The sequence below is a fragment of the Chelonoidis abingdonii genome, chromosome 1 (assembly GCF_003597395.2).
Source record: "Chelonoidis abingdonii isolate Lonesome George chromosome 1, CheloAbing_2.0, whole genome shotgun sequence".
Taxonomy (NCBI): Eukaryota; Metazoa; Chordata; order Testudines; family Testudinidae; genus Chelonoidis; species Chelonoidis abingdonii.
In genome coordinates, this window is record NC_133769.1 from 19,006,766 (window position 1) to 19,030,409 (window position 23,644).

The 23,644-nt window shown below is 43.4% G+C and overlaps 1 protein-coding gene across 7 annotated transcripts in view; it reads left to right on the forward strand.

The window, feature by feature from the left end:
- The first annotated feature begins 6,431 nt into the window (after positions 1–6,431).
- LOC116837266 (semaphorin-3D) overlaps positions 6,432–23,644 on the forward strand; it is a 207,321-nt gene continuing 190,108 nt past the window's right edge. Inside the window, exons 1-2 of one of the 7 annotated variants that reach the window (XM_075064398.1) lie at positions 6,493–6,932; positions 9,572–9,677. The gene's annotated coding sequence lies outside the window, so the exon portion shown is untranslated. Of the gene's footprint in view, positions 7,242–9,571; positions 9,678–23,644 lie in introns of all 7 variants that reach the window. The other 6 variants (XM_075064410.1, XM_075064375.1, XM_075064377.1 and 3 more) reach the window with 6 other exon arrangements.

Genomic DNA, 23,644 nt, shown 5'->3' on the forward strand with positions numbered 1-23,644 from the left:
CCCTTCCTTCAGATCCCCCTTTAAAACCTATGACTTTCATGAGGTCTTTTTATGCTGACTCCTTCATTAGGTGTGACTCCACATGCTGTATCTTCCTCCACAGTCCAGCTCACTCTGCTCTATGTTGTACATGACCCTAGTGGGCCAAATCCAGTACCCACTGTAGGAAATGGAAAGACTCTCATTGACTTCAATGGGTATTGGGTCTGACTCTTAGATCGCAAGATATTCAGGCCAGAGAATTTCTTTGGCTCTTTTGACCCATTGCAGAGTGCTGTATACATCTTCAGTATAGAAGAAATAGTAATACTGTAATGGAGCTCTGTGTAAACATAAATGCTAATAGCATAGTGGCACCCAACAGTCATGCTGTAGGTAAATATTTCCATTGTAACCATTGTCATGACCAAATAAATAATTGCTTATCTTTTACTCAATTTTTTACTTTTTTAAAAGACCTTTCTGAGCACCTAACTCACTCTTCCTTCTGCTTGAACCATTGTTACATGAGAGACTGACTTGTATGAAGTTTGATGGGTTGTCTGGGTGTATCAGACTGAGGAATTCAACCCAAAGGGTCTCAAAGAAACTAGTATACATTTTTTTCTCATGTATGCAGGAACCCATGGAGCTTACCTGTTAGTTTTCCTTCAGAGAACATCCTCTCCCCTGCAAATTTCCAGCTATGGAATCTTCAGCCATTTGCAGTGTATTTGGGGAAATCTGCCATAATGGGTAAGGACATTTGTAGGCCCGCTGTGAGATTTTGTGAACACCAGTAGTTTAAAATACCATGCTGACTAACTGAACATTTTGTACTATCTGATCCTAAAAAAGATACTCTGTGTGGACAATGAATGTGTCTTTTCATTCTGCTTCTAAGGTGTGACCTTATGTAACCTTGCCAGTAGTTTTACAGCCATGCCTAACTTATAGAAGACAAAGACATGGTCACTCTATACAGAAAAGACAGTTATTATTTAATATTCACATCTTTTACACATTGTCAAATAGCCACAAGAGGGCACCTTGGCTTCATCTGCTTTAATAAATATATGGACTACTTATTTTATCACGTATTTTAGCACAAAATTTTTGTGAAACATTGAACATATTGATTCTATTAGATTTCAGAAATCTTCTTCTAATGAACCACAAGAGGAAAAGAAAGTAAGAAAACCAGTTCCAAATGATTTTATTTTATAATACACAGAGAACGCAGGCTGTGTTCAGAAATGAGAAAGGAGACTCTTCGTGCTACCTTTTTTTTTTTTTTTTTTTGGTCTCTCATCTGAAATAGTTCTATATTTGAGACAGATCCTAAGAATTTCTGAGTGCTCTCCATTTCCATTGATTATAACACATGTGGATGGTGTCTGGCACCACTCAGGGATACTTGATCCCTTGCAGGACCAGACATTTTGAGAGCAACCTCGAGTCCAGTCCTATAGTTCTGATGGAGGCAAATCACTCATAAAAATAAGTGGCAATTTTGCCTTTGTCAGTCCTGTAGGATCCCCATTTCTTCTTCACTGAGTATTGTCTGTTGGATGAGGGCAGTTACTTGTAATTTACTGGACATTCATCTAGAATCTGGTTGGGATGGCAAGAGTTAATCTGATTGGGAGGATCTGGGAGGACAAGAGTTAATCTCCATGGATTAAAAATACTTCTGACTTGCATTGTATAAACCACTATGATATTCTGACTTGCCAGGTGTAAGGCCCCACAGGTCTAGAGAGCAGGTGTGTAGCACTACCAGGCAACTGACAGCTCCAGGCTACTAGTAGCAGGTGTAACCAACTTGTGCTCCATTTGCCATGACCTGCTGCGGACACGGTCCATGGGAAGTTCTACTTCAAGGGGTTGACAGACAGCAGCCTCATGGCACTTGATTGGCTCCCTGCCCTATATAAACCAAAGGTCATTCCAGGAGGTGTCCAGGCAACAGTGTGGATCTTCTGTAGCTGCCATGACCATTTGTGCTCCTTGCCCTTGAATTCCTGGCTTGATTTGGACTTTGCCTCCTGACTTGAACACTGAAACCTGATTCAGACTCTGACCCTTGGTATCGACACTGGCCTGCACCTAACTATGAACCCCTCTATTACTCCCAGCCTTAGGTTTTCCCCTGCTCTGACCTTTGGCCCTGACTGCTCTTGTTGGGATCCTAACACTAGGGGCTGGCAAGTGGTTAAAGCAAGGCTGATCAGCGTGAAGACTGTTTTTGCGATGAGATCATCTGTATTTTCCAAACCATTTAAAGGAGGAAACAAGGTATGAAATCCATTTTTGCAGCCCTTAAAGCAGCAAAAAAACCAACCAAACAAAAGAAACCCACTTATTGTTTGGCATTCTTTATGCTCCCTTGTTCACTGAACAACCTTCCTTCAAATCATTCCTTAAACCATGCTACCTTTGTGAAGAATTTAACACCAGCTCTATGAAGTAGGGACGGGTTTTCTCTGTGTAAGGCCTAGTGTCCCAGCCAGCCAGCTCTCTCTAAATGCTAATATAATTTATTTATTCTTATTATAGTAGCAGCTCGGTGATCCAGGTATGGACCAGGATGTCACTCTGCTGACCGCTGTACACACACACACGCAACAAAAATATTCTCCTTGTCCCAAAGAGCTTACAATAACATTACCATCATATCAGATACCATGATGAGAAACTTGGTATTAAAATCAAGATATATATATCAAGGTGCCTTTCAGCAATAAAGGGACCATTTAAAATGCAGATATAGGTCCAATTCTGCCCTCTTTTCCACCCATACAGCCCAAAGTACTGAAGCGGCACTAGTGTAACTAAGAGTAGAATTTTGTTGGAGTGTCGTCCTAGTGGAAATTTCCTGTATATTGCATTAGACTTCTTTAACTGGTCCCTTGTTTTTTACTGGAGGACCCATTGATTTGTTCCAAAAAACAGTTGCCAACTGGAAATTGTCAATGTGAGTTTCCGGAAAGTGAATAAAGCCAATCTGGGAGAAGGATGTCCTGCCTGGGAAATGTTTTGATACTATCCATGAAGTCTATACAACTGTTCTCAACCTGTGGTCTGTGAGGCTCTTCCTGGCCAGCCACAGAATGACATATTTTGAGAGCCAAGTGTTGGGAAGACGGTTTGGGGTGAGAGGGTGGCTCCATGAGGGGAGTTCTCTCTGAGGACGTGGTCTGCAGAATGAAAAGGTTGGGGAACCACTGATGTAGTACATTCCAAGGACCAAAAACAAACGAACAACAACAGCAACAACAAAAGTGTGTGAAAAAAATGGCAAACAGTGAGGTGAAATAATTTGCAGATGATACAAAACTACTCAAGACAGTTAAATCCCAGGCAGACTGTGAAGAGCTACATAAGGATCTCTCAAAACTGAGTGACTGGGCAACAAAATGGCAGATGAAATTCAATGTGAATAAATGCAAAGTAATGCACATTGGAAAACATAATCCCAACTATACATATATAATGATGGGATCTAAATTAGCTGTTACCACTCAAAGATTTTGGGGTCACTGTGGATAGTTCTCTGAAAACATCCACTTAATGTGCAGCAGCAGTCAACAAAGCAAACAGAATATTGGGAATCATTAAGAAAGGGATAGATAATAAGACAGAAAATATCATATTGCTATATCAAATATTGCATGCAGATGAGGTTGCCCCATCTCAAAAAAAAGATATATTGGAAAAGGTTCAGAAAAGGGCAAGAAAAATGATTAGAGTTATGGAACAGCGTCTATATGAGGAGAGATTAATAAGACTAGGACTTTTCAGCTTGGAAAAGAGACGCCAAATGAGGGATATGATAGAGTTGTATAAAATCATGACTGGTGTGGAGAAAGTAAATAAGGAAGTGATATTCTTATAACACAAGACCTTAGGGACCCCAAATGAAATTTAATAGGTAACAGGTTTAAAAAAACAAAAGGAAGTATTTTATTCACAGAACACACAGTCAGCCTGTGGAACTCTTTGCCAAAGGATGTTGTGAAGGCCAAGACTATAACAGAGTTCAAAAAAGAACTAGCTATATTCATGGAGGGTAGGTCCAGGGCCGGCGCTTCCATTAGGCGACCGTAGGCGGTCGCCTAGGGCACCAGGATTCAGAGGGCGGCATTTTGTGCACTCCCCGGGGCACACAGGAGCTTCCGGTTTCGCTCCCGTCGTGCCCCTGAAGAAAGGCCTTCTGCCGACGTGCCACGGGAAACAGCAGCGGGCAACTGAGCAGCTCAATGACTGCCGCTGTCGCCTGCGGCATTTTGGAGGGGGGTCCTTCGGTAGCGTGATGGGAGCGGAACCAGAAGCTCCTGTGCGCCCCCTGGGGAGCACACAAAATGCCACCCCCCAAATTCTGCTTAGGGCGCCAGAAACCCTGGCGCTGCTCCTGGGTAAGTCCATCAATTGCTATTAGCCAGAATGGGCACGGATGGTGTCCCTAGCCTCTGTTTGTCAGAAGCTGGGAATGAGTGACAGGAAATGGATCACTTGATGATTACCTGTTCATTCCCTGGGGCACTTGGCATTGGTCACTGTCAGAAAACAGGATACTGGACTAGATGGATCTTTGGTCTGACCCAGTATGCCTGTTCTTATGTTCTTGTGGGGAAGGGGGCTGGGGCTCAGATCTACCCCTGTCTACTACTGTTGAGCTGAAATCAGCTACTCAGTCTGAGCAACTCTAGTTATAGGCAACTGCCCATCTCCTTTTGCCCAATTCAGACAGCATGGACATCTTGCCTTCTTATTCTGTTTCCATTCACTGGCTGCAGGATCCACTACCAAATAGGTGCAGGCCCTGGGTCCACATCAGTGGGAATGGCTCTTGTGTCTGGTGTGTAATGCTCCTTAGTGAACCTGGGGCTGCCTGATTCACAGCCATGCTGGAAGAGCATAACAAGTGGGGTTCCGCAGGGATCAGTTCTGGGTCCAGTTCTGTTCAATATCTTCATCAAGGATTTAAATAATGGCACAGAGACTACACTTATGAAGTTTGCAGATGATACCAAGCTAGGAGGGGTTGCAAATGCTTTGGAGGATAGAATTAAAATTCAAAATGATCTGGACAAACTGGAGAAATGATCTGAAGTAAATAGTATGAAATTCAATAAGGACAAATGCAAAGTGGGAAGGAACAATCAGTTGCACATATGCAAAATGGGAAATGACTGTCTAGGAAGGAGTACCGCAGAAAGGGCTCTGGGGGTCATAGTGGATCACAAGCTAAATATGAGTCAACAGTGTAACTCTGTTGGAAAAAAAGGAAACATCATTCTGGGATGTATAAGCAGGAGTATTGTAAGCAAGACACGAGAAGTAATTCCTCCGTTCTACTCCACACTGATTAGCCCTCAACTGGAGTATTGTGTCCAGTTCTGGGAACCACATTTCAGGAAAGATATAGAGAAATTGGAGAAAGTCCAGAGAAGAGCAACAAAAATGATTAAAGGTCTAGAAAACATGACCTCTGAGGGAAGATTAAATAAAATCGGGTTTGTTTAGTCTGGAGAAGAGAAGACTGAGAGGGGACATAATAGTTTTCAAGTACATAAAAAGTTGTTACAAGGAGAGAGAGAAACTGTTCTTCTTAACCTCTGAGGACAGAACAAGAAGCAATGGTCTTAAATTGCAGCAGGGGTGGTTTAAGTTAGACATTAGGAAAAACTTTCTGTCAGAGTGGTTAAGCACTGGAATAAATTGCCTAGGGAGGCGGTGGAATCTCCATCATTGGAGATTTTTAAGAGCAGGTTGGACAAACACCTGTCAGGGGTGGTCAGATAATACTTAGTCCTGCCTTGAGTGCAGGGGACTGGACTAGATGACCTCTCAAGGTCCCTTCCAGTTCTATGATTCTATGATACGTTGTGGCTCGGGGTATATCTAAGCTACAGCAGCACTGCTATGAAGCTGCAGCTGTGCCGCTTAAGGCTGCTCCCTGCATTGCCGGAAGGGTTTTTTTCCAATGATACAGAGAATCCATCTCTCTGAGAGATGGTAGGTAGCTTGAGAGAAGAATCCTGCTGTTGCTCTAACCCTTCTACACCAGGGGTTAGGTCTGCCGGACTACAGTGCTGAAATTTTTCACAGCCCCGAGCAATGCAGCTAGGTGCCACCTAAGTTTTCATGCCCAATGCCCCTGCCCATGATGGTTCTGGCATTGTGTGCAATATCTAGCTCCTGTCCCACCCTGGGACCTGGCCAATGACCCTGTGAGTATAACTCACACACCTCTTGGGTGTGGTGTTTTGTCCCCTTCAGTTGCATCCAGACCTCTTAGAGATTAATGAGTCCGCTGCAGCCGAGGGCCAGCGGTTAGCTCATGCAGTAGACGCACATGCATTTAACTCCAGAGGTCCCAGGCTAGATCCTTGCCTCCCTACCACTGGGGTCTGTCAGTATTACAGGAGCACAGTGCCCTCCAGTGCAGGGATGCTGCCCGTTGGCCGGCAGCTCTAGGACTCGGGCTGGGTGGCACCTGCCAGGGCGTGTTTGCAAAGCCCTTTCACTTAACCCACAGCTGCCTGCTGCTGGCCAGCCAGGCCACCCCCTGGGACCTGCTGCGGCGCCTGTGCGCGCTCGCTGGCGCGTGGGGCGAGGCGTGTGCGGGAACTCCAGCCAACTCGCCCGAGGGTCGGTGGGAGTGTGCGAGGGCGGGGGAGCGGGGGCGGTGATGGAAGGAGGAAACTTCGCCGCTCCGAACGGCCCGTGAAGAGCCGCGGCAGCCGCAGGGGGACACCGGAGTCGCGTCACGCTCAAGCGGAGCAACCTCTGCCTGGCGGGGAGCGGCCAGCAGCGCCCTCTGCTCCCGGGCTGCGGAGAGCAGCTGCTACGTGCAAAGGCGAAGAAGGGCCAGCGGCTCTTATCGGAGTCACAGCGTCTCCCTCCCGGGACCAGCTTCCTACTGCGGCGGCGACACCCCCGGGCAGGTACCGTGCGGCTCCGCGGGCTCCTTTCAGGGCTGGCCCCACAGGGGGCGCGTCTCCCGGGGCTCGGACGGGCTCAGACACGGCCCCGGCGTGTGGCTACCGGCGCGCCGAGCACGAGTGGCGGCGGGCAGGTCAGCGAGCGTCCAGACGGGAGCCGGTGTAAAGCGGCGTCCCGCGGCTTGGACCAGCAGAGGGCTAGGTGGGACTGAAGAGGGGCTGGAAAAAGGGAGTCGGGATGCTGCTGACTGTGCTGCTCCCCAACCAGGGGCGGGGCAGGCTGTGATTTTGGGGGTATAGTGAGCAAGGGAGGTGAGTCTCCTCTGGCTTGTCACCGGGGCAGCTCGGAGACTAATCGAAGGTGGAGGCTGCAAAGCAGCATGGCAGATCCACGTGTAAAATCCTCCCCTATGTTTTCCCCCTTCCAGAGGGCTTTGCGCTGTTCGTTCAATCGCTCAGCCGCGGGCAGTTCCTATTGGGGGAAATGACCCACGGTGCATCTAGAGTTGGGGGTTTGTCCACGACAAGAAAAGTTAAATGGAGACGCTCATCGACAGCCTCGATTCAATAGATGGATTGATCTCCAGGCAGGTCTGCGGGTAACTAACCCGCTAGCAAGCTACACGCAGCAACCATCGCATAAGCTGATCTGGAGTTTATCCCTGGGCGGCCTGAACACAGATCGTTGAATGAGCTGATCTGGGGCTGGGTTGCAGCGGGAGAGTGGTGTTTGGGTCAAGTTCCCGTTCTTTCTCGGGCAGCCTCCATCGGTCTGTCTCCCCCGGGCAAACCTCTCAAGTTTGCGAGGCTCTTTGCAGATCTGTGGCTAATTCCCTGCAGCGGGTGGCTGGCGTGTTCGCTTTTGCCGGCCCGTTAAGTAGGGAGCGTTTGCTCAGGTGCTCTGGGCGCCCGCCTGCGCTCTGGCTCTCGCAGATGCTCGCTCCATGCAGCGCCGGTGCAGGTGCCTGACACCTGGCAGCAGCTCCCGGGGCGTCATCTAGCTAGTGCAGCTGGGTCTGCAGTGCAGCTGCCTTACCGCCTACAGTGTGGGACGCCACTGGGGGCTCGGTGGATACCCAAGCACCCTACGTCCCCTGTTCAGGCCGGTGATATCATCAGCTCAGGTGTTTTCGCTTTGCACTTAATACACTGCAAATAATTTATGCACAACTGGGTAGTAATTAATATTAACCACCGGGGTGGGTAATATACACTCACAGAGTTTAGAGGAGGAGATTGGGAGTCAGGCTGTGCCCCTGACTTGCTGTGTGACCTTGAGCAAGTCCCTTCAGCTCACTGTGCCTCAGTGTACCCTTCTGTAGAATGAGGATAATTATATTTACCCAGGGTTTAACACACTTTGAGATCTCTCCGTGAGAAGTACTATGTCAGTGCTCAGTATAATTTGTGAGCTAAACTTTGTTCAGCTCTTTTTGTTTGAATGGATTTCTGCAGAGCAAGACACTAGAGGGGGGAATCCTCCCAGAGCTGCAGAAAGAGGGAGTAATATGCCCACTGACTGTGAGTCCTCCAGGACAGGCGATTGGTTTGAACCACAGCACTGCACCAGATTATCGTTACATTGCCATCCCTTCCCTGGGTGTGGGAAATACACTGCTTTGGATCAGGATTAAACAGACACAGGAAGTGCTCCAGAGCTTAGGTATTCCGACTATAGGGAGGAGGCTATACAGGTCGACAGATCACTTCCTCCAATCTACCTGTGTGGAATTCCTTAGTGCTTTTTGAACCAGTTATTGTTGAAATGTTTCCTTAGACAATGGAGGAGAAGGAATGACACAGGCGGGTGGCCATATGCAGTCCTAATATATGTGTATGCAAGTCTATTGAAATCTGGAGTTGCAATTGCTGAGAGCAATGCTGCATTTTTCTTTCTCAAGCTCAGCTACTACAGTGAGGAGCTTGATCTAATTGTTTATTTTCTTCCAATGTATCCAGCTGTGGTGTAGTATATCAGTGCCAGTTTGGCCTGTGGTGTTCACTGGAATGATATTGTGAACTTTCTCAAATTTCCAACAAGCTGTATATTGCTTTGTACAGGCAAATGCATAGATGGTGCCCAGGTGTAGTTGCCAAAGCTCATTGTTTCATTATAAATATGGAAAATGGCTTTTGTGGTTTCTAGAGCAGAAACATGCCGCAGTTGTGATGTGATGTGATTGATCTTTGTTGAGTATTGAAGAATTACAAAGCAGCCACTTAGATTTCCATAAAATAGAACAAGACAAAATAAATTTAAAAACATGTCCAAGAACAATAGAGAGGATTTGGAGACAATCAGACCGTATACCAAACAGCTCATTCTTGTCTACCAGAAAGCAGCTCCCAAGCTGCTCCTCTGCATAGCTCTGTCTTTACACAGATACAGACTAGAAGAACATTAGTTGCAATAATATACTCAATCACCTTTTACTATTCTTTTGCATTTCTGGTCAATAGGAAGCGTACCTGGATTCCATTTTAATCTTTAGTGAATGGATTAACACACTCCAAAGTAGTTATCTAATATTCCTCTAACTTGAATTATTATATGTTTGAAATATGGATTCATTTTATCTTTGTCTTTTAGTAGTTTACTCAGCTGAAGATGAGAGAATGATGATGTACCTTTTGGTTTACAGTGGGTTTTCAGAGGGAGATATGCCCCTACAGATACCATGGTGATGATTAGTGGTTTGATCTGCATCCATTAAAGTCAATCGGAATTTTGCAATTGACTTGAATGGGGTAAGGCTCAAGAAGAGATTTGTGTGTGTGTGTTTAAAAAATTGTATTAGAAAATTAAATATAAATAATATATTTTATAAAGTGTCCCCTCCCAAAACCATTGGGATGCTACTTAATTAAACATGCAGTAATTATAATAACAATAATTAATTAAAAACACAAAACTACTATATGACTGCCAAAGCATTATAAAGCAAACAAAGAATAAACTAATTACAAAAAATCCTCAACTCCAAGTTATAAAATAGAATCCAAACAAACCACATGTATGATCCATAGTATAACACAAGTGGGGATAAGTAACAGGGTCACAAGAATACAGGTAAATTAAAGCCTCTAAAGTTTAACCTATCAAAAATGCCATAATCATTTAACGAGATGCTATATGTGCAGACTTTCTCACTCTGTTACTCAAAGGTATCTAGGCACTTAATTCCCATTGATTTCAATGTAAGTTAGAAGCCTAAATACATCTGAGGATCTGGGCCTTTATGTTTATAGTGTTCAGAATTATGGAATGATTCTGCTTTCTTTTTGCATCCAAAACCCTGCTGAAGTCAGGGGGAGTTTGGGTGTGAAAAGAATATAGCGCTGGCCTCTCAAAACTCTTATCTTTACAAAGTCTTTTTGCTCCAATGCATTGGTCTTTTAGGCCTGGAAGTCTCCTTTTCCTCTTTCATCCAAGTGCTGTCCAACTGACAGCCAATTAGCTGGAAGCATCAGAGAGTGAGGGAGGTCGAAAGAATAACTTCTCACTAGGGACTTGATATGTAAAGGAGTAAGGGTACCTAAAAGCATGTAAAAATACAGATAAGATGCCTATTGGAATTTTCACAAGCACTTTGGTACCCAACTCCCATTGGTTTCAGTAGAAGTTAGGCTTTATTTCAGTGGGAGTTAGGCTGTAGTTACATCTTAGATGCCTAAAATACCTTTACAAATATGGTCATAAGCACATCACCTGCTCTCTTTCATCTAAAAAGCTGCCATATTCTTACAAAGGAAAAAAAGGCTTACAAAAGAAATTCACTTAAACGTTCTATAAAATGTTACACCCAATGCCTCAGACTTGTTGGCTGCCTTATACTGAAAATAAAATCGATTTCTTTATCTTGCTCCTATGACCATAGTATCTGAGCACTTTCCCAGTATTCATGAGTTTAATCTCACCACTCCACTGTGAGATAGGGAGTTATTATTTACTCCCATTTTACAGATGGGGAATTTTGGCCCAGAAAGATTAAGGCCAAGATGTTCGCATGGCCATTAATTTTGTGTGCTCACCTAGAGACAGCTTGTGTTTAAACTCGTTATCTTTCCTCATTCCAGAGCCGTCTGGGGATCAGGGTGGTCTCCAGCATATATTAGAGCAGCCTCAAGGCTCCTGTAATTTACACCAAGCTCCAAATAGGCTGATGGATCAGACAGGCATCAACTGGATTTCCCGTCTTTGCCCGCATTTCCTGGCCATGGTCTCTACGCTGCACTTGATGACAGAGCCACTATATCAGCCTGTAGTTGGCTGACACTCAGCCTGGATTCAGCTGTAGTTTCTTTGAATTTCGTGCATCTGGATCCCCTAGAGGAGCACCCACTCCTGGACAATCTCATTGATCCCAGTGAGAGTTCAGCTCACTCCCAGGGTCCTTTCTGAGTCCAGCAACAGTTCACTGGCCTCTAATCCCGGGCGGCTCTCCCCAGGTTCTGTGAGGCAAGGGAACTCCCCCTACTTTGTGTGGCCAGTCTCATCATTTTAAGCTCCATTTCTACAGGTGAAACATGTTCTGCAGGTGTGCCTGAGTGCAGGAATGCTCATTAGCCTTTCTATCAATGAGATGGGGTCATGTCTCATCACATACCTTCCCCCCTTACTGCCATCAAGACAAGAAGAGTTTCTTGCTCAAGCATTTCTCCAGTCCCAATCTCCCTGGGGAAAAAATATCTGTATTTGCATGCTCTTTCTCTGTGTGGTGCTGTACCCAGAAGCTATAGGGCTGGAGCGTTAGATACTAGCTGATAGTCCAGAGGATTGAGTCCTTTGTGTAGCATAGCCTCCACAAAGTCATGTGGTCTGTGGTTTGGGAAAAGGGACTACCCAGCATATAATAGCTGAGGGAGTCCACAGCACACTAGATATCCAGAGCTTCTTTCTCATTAATTGAATTCAATCTCTCCCTGGGGAACAAGTTGCTCCTTAAATATACAGTTGGGTGCTCTTGTCCCTTAGACATTTGATGTATTGGATCATTCTGAGCGTGTTTGCATCTTGCTCATCCCAGCCTCCTTGCAACACATCCAAGATTCCGTGGGTCTGGCATTCACAGAGCCGTTTGAATGATGAGAACCCTGTGGAGGCTTGCATTACTTCTCATGGCAAAGGGAAACAGCAACAGGAATTTGTCCCATTGCCTAGGCTTGGTCCAGACTATCTGCTAAAACATGTTCTTCGCTGTTTTGTTAAATCTTTCCATGAGACTGTCTGTTTGTGGATGATACATTGATGTTTTCAAGGCTTTGTTTTTAAAGAGAGAACATAGCTCATGCATCACCTGCATGGTGAAGTTGGAGCCTTTCAGAATCTGGGAATGGATGACAGGGGATGGATAGCTTGATGAATACCTGTTCTGTTCATTCCCTCTGAAGCATCTGGAATTGGCCACTGCCAGAAGACAGGTTACTGGGCTAGATGGACCAATGGTCTGACCCAGTATAGCCGTTCTTATGTATGTTCTTATGATCAGTCAATAATTCCCATGGAAACATATACAGGCAATGAGTCTCCTCAGCCTGGGAATGATCGCTGTTGCCTTAGCTGAACTGAAGGGGATGGATTTCAGGTAGTGAAAGGTATAGTCCACTACTACAAGTATATACTGGTTTCCCACAGAGCTCTTTTCTAAAGGCCCAACCATGTCCTCCCTTTTCTTTTGAATGGGGTTTCCACTAATGGCTTTGGGACCAAGGGGGCCTTTGAAACATTCTTAGCTGCCAAATACTGACACTCGGGACAGGAAAAGCAATATTCCCTAACCTTGTGCTGTACCCTCCATCCTCCAGAAAAAGCTGGCCAGTAACCATTGCAAGGTCTTATCCCCCTCTAGATGCCTCACACAGATAATATGATGAGCTGGCTGCATTACATCTTGGCAATGCTTACGTGATACCAGTAGCTAAATTCTCATTAACCCTAACTGCAGGTTGCGTGCCACTCGATGCAGCCACTCTATCTCCAGAACACTCACTGGCTGGAGGAACCTGTTTCTGTCTCAAGGCTCTTTATCAGGAATAGAGCTTCATGTCCTCATTCTCCACCAATTATAGTTGGACGACCCTCAGTCTGAACTCACTTGTAGTCTTTTACGCTGGGTCACCTCCTGGAGCACCCACTCCTGGGCAATCTCATTGTTCCTGGTGAAAGTTCAGGTCACTCCTGGGGGCCTTTCTGAGTACAATTACAGTTCACTTGCCTCTGGTCCCTGGAGACATCACCTAGTTGTTGGATTCGAGGAGCCCTCCAGGGCCCCTTGTCCATATCATAGTGTCTTTTCTGCTGCAATCAAGGTAGGGGAAATGTCCATTGTCTTTTTAATCCTGGTAAAGCAATTAAGGTACACAATAGTTGTGAAATCAAAATACCTACATACGTATAGTAAATGTTACATATTGCTTTCCTTGCTTGGTAGGATTTCTTCTGCTACCAGTAAGCAACAGAAAAGCTCACAAGAAAGTTTCCCCCAACGCATCTGAAACATGAAGAGCAGCGACTCCTTTTAATTCATGTGCAAACTAACCTTTTATTTATGTGTGAGCTATTTTAATCTTTTTATAGTGCTGAACCTCAGTCATGCTGCTTAAAAAAAACCCTAACAACCTTGTCAGGGTTTCATATATTACAAACTTAGTAATGGCAATGAGTCAATGTTTAAATTAGCCCCATATACATTATTAATGCTTTTCTTTTCCCCCTCCATCTACTGTATTTAATCTAAAAGCACCTATACTCTATTTTTACTTTTCACATACCCAGCAGCATACGGCATAATCACTCACATGTTATCTGACTGCGAGAGATAAAACCACATAAAATTCTATTCTCACTTGGATAGAGAGATTCAGCATAAAATGGAATGGATCCATAACGAGTCAGCTCTTTGAAAGCGAGGCACCCCTCCAAAAGTCCACTTTGGTGTTGTGGCCAGGAGAATGTGGATTTTTACAGATAATGCCAAATAATTTATGGAGGCCACCTGACCTAATGGTCAGAGGAAATAAGGGAAAGCCAAGAGGAACCTGGGTTCCCATCTGGGGTGAATCACTGACTTGGTTCAACTCTTTTGATGATGGGTGTGGTATTAAAACCTAGACAGTTATGTGTGACCATAGCGAAGTCACTGCACCACCCAGTAACCCTGCTAACACAACTGGAAAATCCGATTAAAATATAGAACCCTGCTGATACTGTTACCTAGTAATGTAAACATTCTACAGTTTTGATTGGACTTTCTTTGCCTTATGATTATTGGCTGTTTGCTCCAACCCTCTTCCTCTCCCTCCTTCAGTCTCTTCCCATCAGCTTCACTCTACATCTGCCCCCCATACTTCTCCCTTGCCCTGCCCCCCTCAACCGCTTTCCCTTTAGTGTTCCCTTTCCCTTCACTTTTCTTTCCATTTACTTTATCCCCTCCTAACTACACCAACTTCAAAAAGTGTTGTGGGAACTAACATGGCATTTGCCACCATCACATTTGGTCACTCTACTGGTGTGTTCTACTTCTTCCCCTACCCTGGTTCTTTCTTATCTATTTAGATTGTAAGCTCCTTGGGGGCAGTGGCTATCGAATACTATGCGTTGGTACAGGGACTAGCACAATGGGACCCCATTCTTCGTTGGTGCTTGGGTACTACCATAATAGTAATGCTACTTACTTAATTAATTAATTAGGGGATTTTCCTAGTCAAACCATTTCTCAGGAGTAGCATAGTACATTAGTACTGTACTAGGTAAGGTGTAAAGACTCCACAATCTTGTCTCCCATGTGGAATCTTGCTGGCTCACACATTAGCCGAGTGCAGCTGTGATGAACATTTAAGGTCACCCGGTGGACCTTAAATGTGCATCACAGGTTAAATGATGAGGACCCTCTGCACGGAGGGTGAATTTCACATATATTACTCTGCTCTTCAGTAATATATGTCCCCTGGCCCTTACACAAGACAGCACTTTTTAGCATTCTAACTTTGTTCGTGAGTATACGCAGAGGGGAGAGCTGTGTGAGTTTTCTCTCTTGATGTGGTCACTTTTAAAAAGAGAAAACCCAGAGGGAAACTGTTTACAATTGGTTGGTGAACTGGATTCCTGCAGGAAGCAGATGTTGTGCAAAAAAAGCCTTTAAAAATGTAATGATTCAATCTAGCGGGATGATGGGTGGGTGGGGTTTTTTTTGGAGAGAGGGTGAGGAAATTACCCATCTTCCTGGAATATCCAGTTCTAAAAATGTAGATATTGCAGACTTGATCCTGATCACATCTTATACCAGTGTGACTGTCATAGGGCATTTGCAGACATTTAGAGTTAAGTCTGTGCTTAAGTGTTGCCCTTAATGAGGATGCTTTCCTGAATCAGTGCCTCAAAGTAATGTAAGATCAGGTCCTTCAAATGTTAAGCATGATTTTGATACCAGATGTGTCCAAATTCTCCAACTTTATGTTTGGCTAGGAGTTTACATTCTGTACAGCAATATTTAATGGTATGTGCATTATGCATACCTACTTTATATTATTCCTCTGGAAGTTGTCAGTGACACACTCTGTAAAATTGTGGTTGCTCTTCATTACACATTTTGTGGTGTAATGAGAAGAGAGAAAATGCAAAGAATTCTTTCACTGCCCAAAAATATTGCTTTCTTCCCTCCTGACTCCCGAAAGCATGCTGTTATGATGAGAAGTGTTAGTGACTTCATGGATCACAAAGCTCTTTGAGATTGGGTGTGAACTGCATGAACACACTCTTCAGTTAACATAATCAGGATACGTTAATGACAACTGCCCGCCACGCTCACCTAAGACTAAGGGATGTGTGAACCTGCCCGGGACTTTTGGACTGAGGGGGTAGAGAATTTTGTGTGTGTGTGTGTGTGTGTGTGAGAGGGAGGGAGGGTAGAACACTCAGAATCTAAGAGAGACTCAGAGGCAGGAAGAAAGCCAGACAGAAGCCTATAAGCATAGTGTGACCCTGGAGAAACATACAGAAAGGTTCTGGGTCTGGTGCTAGCTAAAGAGGCTTAGGCTATAAGCAAAGCAGCTATTTCCCATTTGGTTCCTTCTGAATTCAGAGAAGCAGGACTCTGTATATTCCTTGTAAATAAACAAGACTGCATCAAAGAAAATACCAAACTCCATTAATTTTTGCTTGTACCTGGAACAATCCACTAGACCCTAATTTTTTGACTAGCTGCTTAGGTCAAAAGGGGTGTATTTAACTCTCAAATTAAATACCAAAGTATCTGCTAAAAAATAAAAAAGGAAGAAATATATTTTAATGTTCATGAAGATATTTATCTTTGGGATGTTACAATCTTTGTAACTTTTTATGGGTGCTGGTAATGGAGGGAGGGATAGCTCAATGGTTTGCACATTGGCCTGCTAAACCCAGAGTTCTGAGTTCAATCCTTGAGAGGGCCACTTAGGGATCTGGGGCAGAAAATCAGTATTTGGTCCTGCTAGTGAAGGCAGGGGGCTGGACTTGATGATCTTTCAGAGTCCCTTCCAGCTCTATGAGATAGGTATATCTCCAATTATATAATAGAAATTATAATGCATGAAAACTGTGGTTAGAATGATATGCTTTGATCCCAAAGCTGCCACAGCTGAAAAAGCCAAATAATAAAGTGTGCTGGCAATTACAGGTAGTGGTGTGTTATTGCAAACATGCTTCTTCTCCAGGCATAAAAGAGCATGGCCACTTGGGCTCTTAGTCTACAATGAAGTTAAACACCTGCAGATGGCCTGTGTCAGCTGATCAGACTCACAGGGCTGTGAAACAGCAGTGTAGACATTTGGGCTCAGGCCCAAGCTCTGGGACCCTGTGTGGGGAGATGTTCTCAGATCCTGGGCTCCAGCCTGATCCCAAATGTCTACACTGCAATTATATAGCTCTACATCCCAAGCCCCACAGGCCATGAGTGCTTAATTGAAGTGTAGACATACCATAAGTGTTTTCCAATTTGAGCCCATCTTTCTTGACTACTGATACATCTGCTTTCTCTTTTGCTACAGCATTTCAGTATCTGAAATTTCACAGTCTTTCACGCAAAATTGACCCTTTAATCAGTTTGGTGACCTTTCATGTTTCTGTAACAACTGCCTGGAAACCTTTATTAAGAACATAAATATTCATTTAAAGCTACTCCACAGCTTTGTATCTACAGGGTAATTTTATGCTTCTTGATTAAAGATCCCTTGATGTATCATGGAAAATGTTGGGAAAAAGATCTAGATGCTTATTTCCTTGTATCCATTTTCTATATTTTGTAAACCACCTTCATAGTACTAGGGATGCTCGTGCAATCTATAAACTTTGTCATTTCTGTTTTGTTTGTACATTCATTTCGTTGCTAAGAAAGGGACACTTTCTAATCTAAAGGATTATTGTTTGTGTTTGATATGGTAGTGAAGAGATGCAAAAAATAGGAATGATGTAACCTTTAGAGTAATGAGCCTGAAAGATAGTTTTAGCAGCAGTGTTTTGAATGACTTGGGGCATGGCTAGAGTGACCATATATTCCATTTTGGCCAGGACCATCCCCTTTCTAAGCTCTGTCTCAGACATCATGACTTTTTTGGCATAATTGGGCATTTGTCCCATTCACTCTTGCCCACTGATCATCAGCTGGGTGTCTCATTTTCAGTTTAGGAAAATATGGTCACCTGAGGCATGGGGAAAGACCAAGGTTGCATTTGTCCATGTCAAAGATATAGAGGAGGATATTGCAGTAGTTAAGATGCATGTTGAACACTTAGCAGCTAGAAGTAAATATTGTTATGCCCATTTTTAGATGAAGAACTGAGGCACAGAAATGCATGTTTTTTCCCTACACAGGAAACACCACAAGTTTGTGTTCATGGAATTTGATAACTTTTCTTTAGGGTTTGGTCCCAGTGGAAGTGGCAGGGGTTAGATCCTCTAAACCAAAATACCACCTAAGATTCAGGTGTTTCTCTGTGGATCAATGGATTCCAGGATCATCTACATGGAGACCCTGTGTCTCTGTACCAGCTCCCAGTCTCCTTGAAGTATACCTCCTCATGATAAGATATAGCCTCTGAAGCTGCATAGCCCAGAAAGTTCAGCCCTCAGAGGCTCCAAGCACTAGCAGACTAATTTAGTATCATTTATTTTAGATATTAGCTCCCATTTGACTTTGTTTTTACTATATCTGTCTCAGAGGGCGTACGAGGATTCGTTCATTAATATTGGTAAAGATTTATGTTATCTTCAATTGGAAGGAGCTATTGCAGCACAAAGTATCTTTAGACAAGAAACAGCAGGAAAAGCTCAATTGGTCAGTAATAAACCTTGAAATGCAACAATCTTCAGTGATAAAACAAAATCACTGAAGAATTTCCCCCCAGCTCTATGCCCACACACTGCTCTGAAAACAACATATAATAGGAATTAATTGTAAAATGAGTATTTCTCAAAGTTTCCCTATAGGTATCAGCAGGTCTTGAAATTGTGCAGTTTATCTCACAGTTATATCTTAAAAAAAGAAACCTGTGTGGCACTCCATTAAAGTGGTGGGAGATATTTTAATAATGATCAAGGTAATAACTAAAAAACAAATCCCAACAGCACATACTTGTGTGGGAAGTCCAGTTTTGCAAGAGCTGAGGTGTATAAATGTGATTTGTGTTAGGAAAACAAAATCCCCTTTTGAGGACATGCCTGAGCTTGTAGATAGGGAATAGGCAAGATTGTTGCAATCACAGAGTAATCTCATGGCCATGTTCGTAAAGAATTCAGGACTTCACAACCTGGATCCTCAGCTGGTATAAATCAGAGTAGTATCATTGAAGTAAATGGAATTACACTGATTTATACTAGCTGAGTGTCTGGCCCTGTATCTGGAGAAGGGTCCAGTAACACCAACTACTTTAATTGAAGGGTTGATGAGGAATTTCAGATTTTCAGTTTCAGTGTATAATGTGAATACACTTTGGGTAAATGATTTTGAAATAGGCATGGTGTCACTGAAAGAATCAGCATGGGCTATTTTGTCCAGGGTCTTAGATTATAGATGGGTATCAGATATGAAGGATGCTCAGTCCTGATAAAACTGTAGGTATTTTTTTTTTTCCAGTACAAACACAAAGTGTTAAAGAGTCTCAAGGGCAGAACTGATTGTGGGAAGCATTTGGAATTTCAGTCCCAAACCACTAGGGATTGGGAAGGGGTTTTACAGCACTTGTTCTTTTAAATCAGGCATTATCATTGTTTGGGTTTAAGGGACTTTTGAGTCTTCTTTTCTAGATGCCTTGTCATTGTAAAAAGACTTGTAATTATGACTGCTCAGTTCTGTCTGCCTCTTGAGTGTCCTGTATACTGTTTATGCTACACTGATTTATGCTGGAGTTATGACCATGGTTGCTGTCCTGTAGTTACACCTACCAAAAAGGAGATGTAAAATCTCATAAAGCTGTCCCAGGGAGAAAAAAATAAAATCCATATTAAAGAAAAGTAGGGCCCAATATAACAGCCAGAAATCTCCCACTGGAGTTCTACATTGTGGAAGGATTGCATCACTAGGCCAGAATCCATAATAGGCAATTCATGGTTAGGAGACTGCTTAAACCTGAAAAATTAAGGATATGCAGGAAAAAGATGAACCTCCATTCTAAAATCATCCCACTTTAAAGTCTCCAAATGTTTTCTTGTATGCACGTGTCCAAAGATAGCTTTCCAGATGTAAACCATTGTGGTGGTGTATTCCTGAGTCTGCAGACCCACTGCTCTGTGTCTCTGTTACAACTCATAGCATTCCTAAGCAGCAGCAAGAACAGCAGAATTAAATTGACAGGACATTGGTCAATTTTCTTGGTGCTATTCAGAATTCTTTGGGCATCAGGGAAACTGGCAAGGTTGATGGGAGTGTCATTTGACTGATGCTTGGGAAAGTTATGAGCACTATTCTAGGCATTAGAACCTTGACCTTGGAACTTTGTGGTCTTTCTCCATCTTTCATGACCCTGTGGCTGGTAGTCTTAGTTTCCTGGATAGTAGGTGTCTGGAAAATGTCTCAAGCCTTACTCTGTTCAGCAGCTCCACTATAACGATCACTTATAATAAATGCTTTGTTAAATGAGGAAATAAAGCTTGTCCACTATTATTACAAAATGCATAGTATAAATGGTGTTCACACAACTAACTGAAAAATCATACTAATCAAAATTGTCTTAATTTGCTTGGACATCACTAGTGAACTCGCATTTGGCATACCATCTCTTCTGTCCTCCACTCCCTAATTCATCATCTCGGGCTATTCCATGCATACTGGCTATTGTGGCACAAGGACCTTTTCTTCTGCTTTGCCTGGAACAGCCCACCTGCACTTCTTTGCTGCACCAGGTCCCCAGCTTGTTTCAAGCCATAGTGTAAAACATAGATCTTTTCCCCTTGCAAACCCTTCTAAGTTTCCCTCTCCCTCTGTTTTTACAATTTAGCTCTCCTTTGTGGTTATGAGTAAATCAGCAGCCACATTTTTGCTGTATTCAGCTAACACCAAATAATGGTCCAGATGAAAACTGAAAACACCAGCTGCATCCCTAAGGGTGCATCCAAATTAGTCCCCGTATTTCAACACTCTTGCAACATGAGTGCTAAGCTGCTAGCATTGGGAGAGCTCAGGCACAGAGAAGTCTCAGCTCTAGCCAGACTTTCATGACAAGGGTAAAAGTGCCTGAGTCCTGTCTGTCTGCATTAGCACTTACAACATTGCTGTCGCTGGTGCAGATGCATTCACTACTGCTGGTCACTGATGAAATATTGGCCGTAATTTTTCTAGCGCAGACATGTCCTAGGAGGCCAAATCATTGTCTTTCTCCAAGTGCATCATACTTTCTTTTTTACTGCTAAGAAGAAGAAAAGCTGCAGTACATGTAATGAAAACAGATTTTTTTTTAAAGTAAAAGCATTAAGATAAATCCTACTAAAGAGATTTTAAAGGAGCATTTTGGACCCATTTTGGAAATGAAACTCAGTTCATTATAATTATTTATCTCCTATTCTAGAATTCACACGATACAAAGGAGACAAGATAAATGCATCAGTTCTCCATGTAAAGGAGTGTATTCCTCTTTATTGAATTGTACAGAGAACCAGCATGTGAAGCCAGCGTAACTGGAGCAAAGTGACACTAAGTGTGAGTAGGGCTGTCATCCTCACTCTAAATGCCTGCGGGGAGTACTATGGCCTTTTGTAATATCTAGCGAGGGATTCCACGAGGTCTTATAGTGGGCACTTTGTTATACTCATTGTCTATTATGTTCATTGGCATATCTGACGCATGGTAGAAGAAACCCTTTTGACCTATGCTCTCTCTCTCTTTATATTCATCCTTCATCCTGTGTATGTGTGTCTAAATGAGAGAGTGCATGAGGAGGCAGAGGGGACTGGAAAAGAGCATTAATGGGTAGAGGATTTAAGGTATGTCAGCTGCAGAGACAGTTTTTATATAGGCATTTAGACCATGATCCTGCAGTGAACCCTAGGCCCACAGCAATACCTTATTCTGACACTGAATCAGATGGACCATTGGTTTGATCTGCTAGGTCTGCTCCTATGTTCTTTGCATTGCCTTGGACAAGTGCTGTTTTCTGGCTTTGAAGACCGCTCGTTCAGTGAAACGCTCTCATTTTTTGATATAGGTTTTTTTTATCTCATTAAAAAAAATAGTGGCAGACAATGCGAGCCAGTGATTAGGTCACTGGAGTAGGACTTGGGAAATATTAATCCACTGCATGTCCTTGGTCAAGTCACTTTTTCCAAGGAAGATGGTGGAATCTCCATCCCTTGGTGTTTTGAAACCAAGGGTGGATGCCTTTCTGGAAAATATGCTTTACTCAGCGCAAGTTATTGGGCTCCATACAGAGATAACTGGTGAAATTGAAATTTTATGGTTTTTTTACATAGAAGGTCAGACCAAATGAGCTATTGGGCCCTTCAGGCTTAAAACTCAATGAATCTAAATGTGCAAAACCTTTTACAGTCATTTAAAAAACACCTTGCTCACAAATGCACTTTACTCCAACTAAATATTTTTTAAAAATGGAGCAGTGCATGTAGTTTTTGAAAAACAAAATACAGATTGGCTTTGAGAATGGTTCTAGGAAGGGATGGAATTGGTTTTGGTTAAGATCAAGGCTTCTGGCTCAGTAAAGGAAAATAGCAAATGTGTAGCGCAAAATGTTTGTTCATATTTCTCACAGAGCTTGATAGTGCGAGCCTGTCATTGTTTCACATAGGTGATAATTTTGTCTCAAGGACAGCTCAGTTCTTTGCTTTTCCTGCCCCACCATATGTAAATTGTGTAGGCTGCAGCTCAGTAATAGGATTTGAGCTGGGACTAATACAGCCTAATTTATAAAATGTTTCCAGCTTATCTGTCATTACTTGCATCAAATTCTGCCCTTGGATACTCATGTGTGTTCCTACTGAGGTCACTGGGAGCCTTGGGGGCAGACATCTGAGGGCAGTCCATGTTTACTCTAAGAAGTAGGAAAACTACTGATAAGCCCCAGTACGGAAGCCTGCTGTGTACCGGTAGGACTATGAATTTAAATGTCTTGATCTTTATATATAGTGTGTGTGTATATGTATGTGTAATATATATATGGTCCATTCATCCCATTGTGGTACAAAATGTCTTAGAAGAAAGTTATGTTATGGGTCTCATACAACGCTCATTGAAATAAAGAGAATATTTCTATTGACTTTAATGGGTATTGGATCAGTCCCTATTTTTAATTTGTATCACGGAAGTACCTAAAAGCGCCCATTGAGACCAGGGTTTCATTGTTTTGGGATGATATTTTGAGGCATCTTATTCCCAGAAGATAAAACCTGCCCTTCTCATGGAGTGAGTTGCCTAAGTCTGGGCTGTGCAATCTATAGCCGGAAGCCCCTCTTCTGGAGTCAGGTGCCTCAGCCGTTCTTGCGAGATTGGCTTAGGCATCTGCCAAGCTCCACACAGAACAGCAGGGGAGAAGGAGAGGAAGACTCCCTTGTGACTTTTAGTACCCCTCCGCCTGATGAGAAGGGATTTGAACAGTTGTTACCCTCCTCTCAGGGAAGTGCCCTCACCACTGTACTATAAAACCATCCTTACGTTCTCTGGCCCAATTATTTAATACAAAATTGAACAGCTTCAGCGTAAGCTATTGAGAGTGACCCATATCAGAATAGTCCAGAGGTCAGGGCACTCAGCTGCAAGGTGGGTAACCCCCGTTCAGATCCCTTCTCATGAGCCACAGGGTGGAATTAAACTTGGGTCTGCCATATCCCAAGTGGTTTTCCCACCTATGTTGTGGGGGGTTGAGTGTGCTCAGAACACACCTACCAGATCGGACCCAACAGGCAAGATAAGCAGGGGAATGTCCATCTTCACCTGGTTTGAGATCCCGCTGGGGAGTAGGCATAAGATAGGCATTCAGGTGCATGCCTGAGCTACACTGTGTGTGCCTATAGCAAGGAGTCTAAGGAATTTTTGCAGTGAAAACTTAGGTGCCTTAATTCACTTGGCGCCTATAGGGTTAGGTGGCAGCTGAGCAGAGTTTTTGTGGATTGTAGTAGTGCCTAAATCCCATTGGGTATGCTGCATTTGCATCTCTGTGCCTCAGTTCCCCATTTGTAAAATGGGCATAGTTGCACTTAAGCTACCATACCATAAGTATTGTGAGGATAAATACAATGG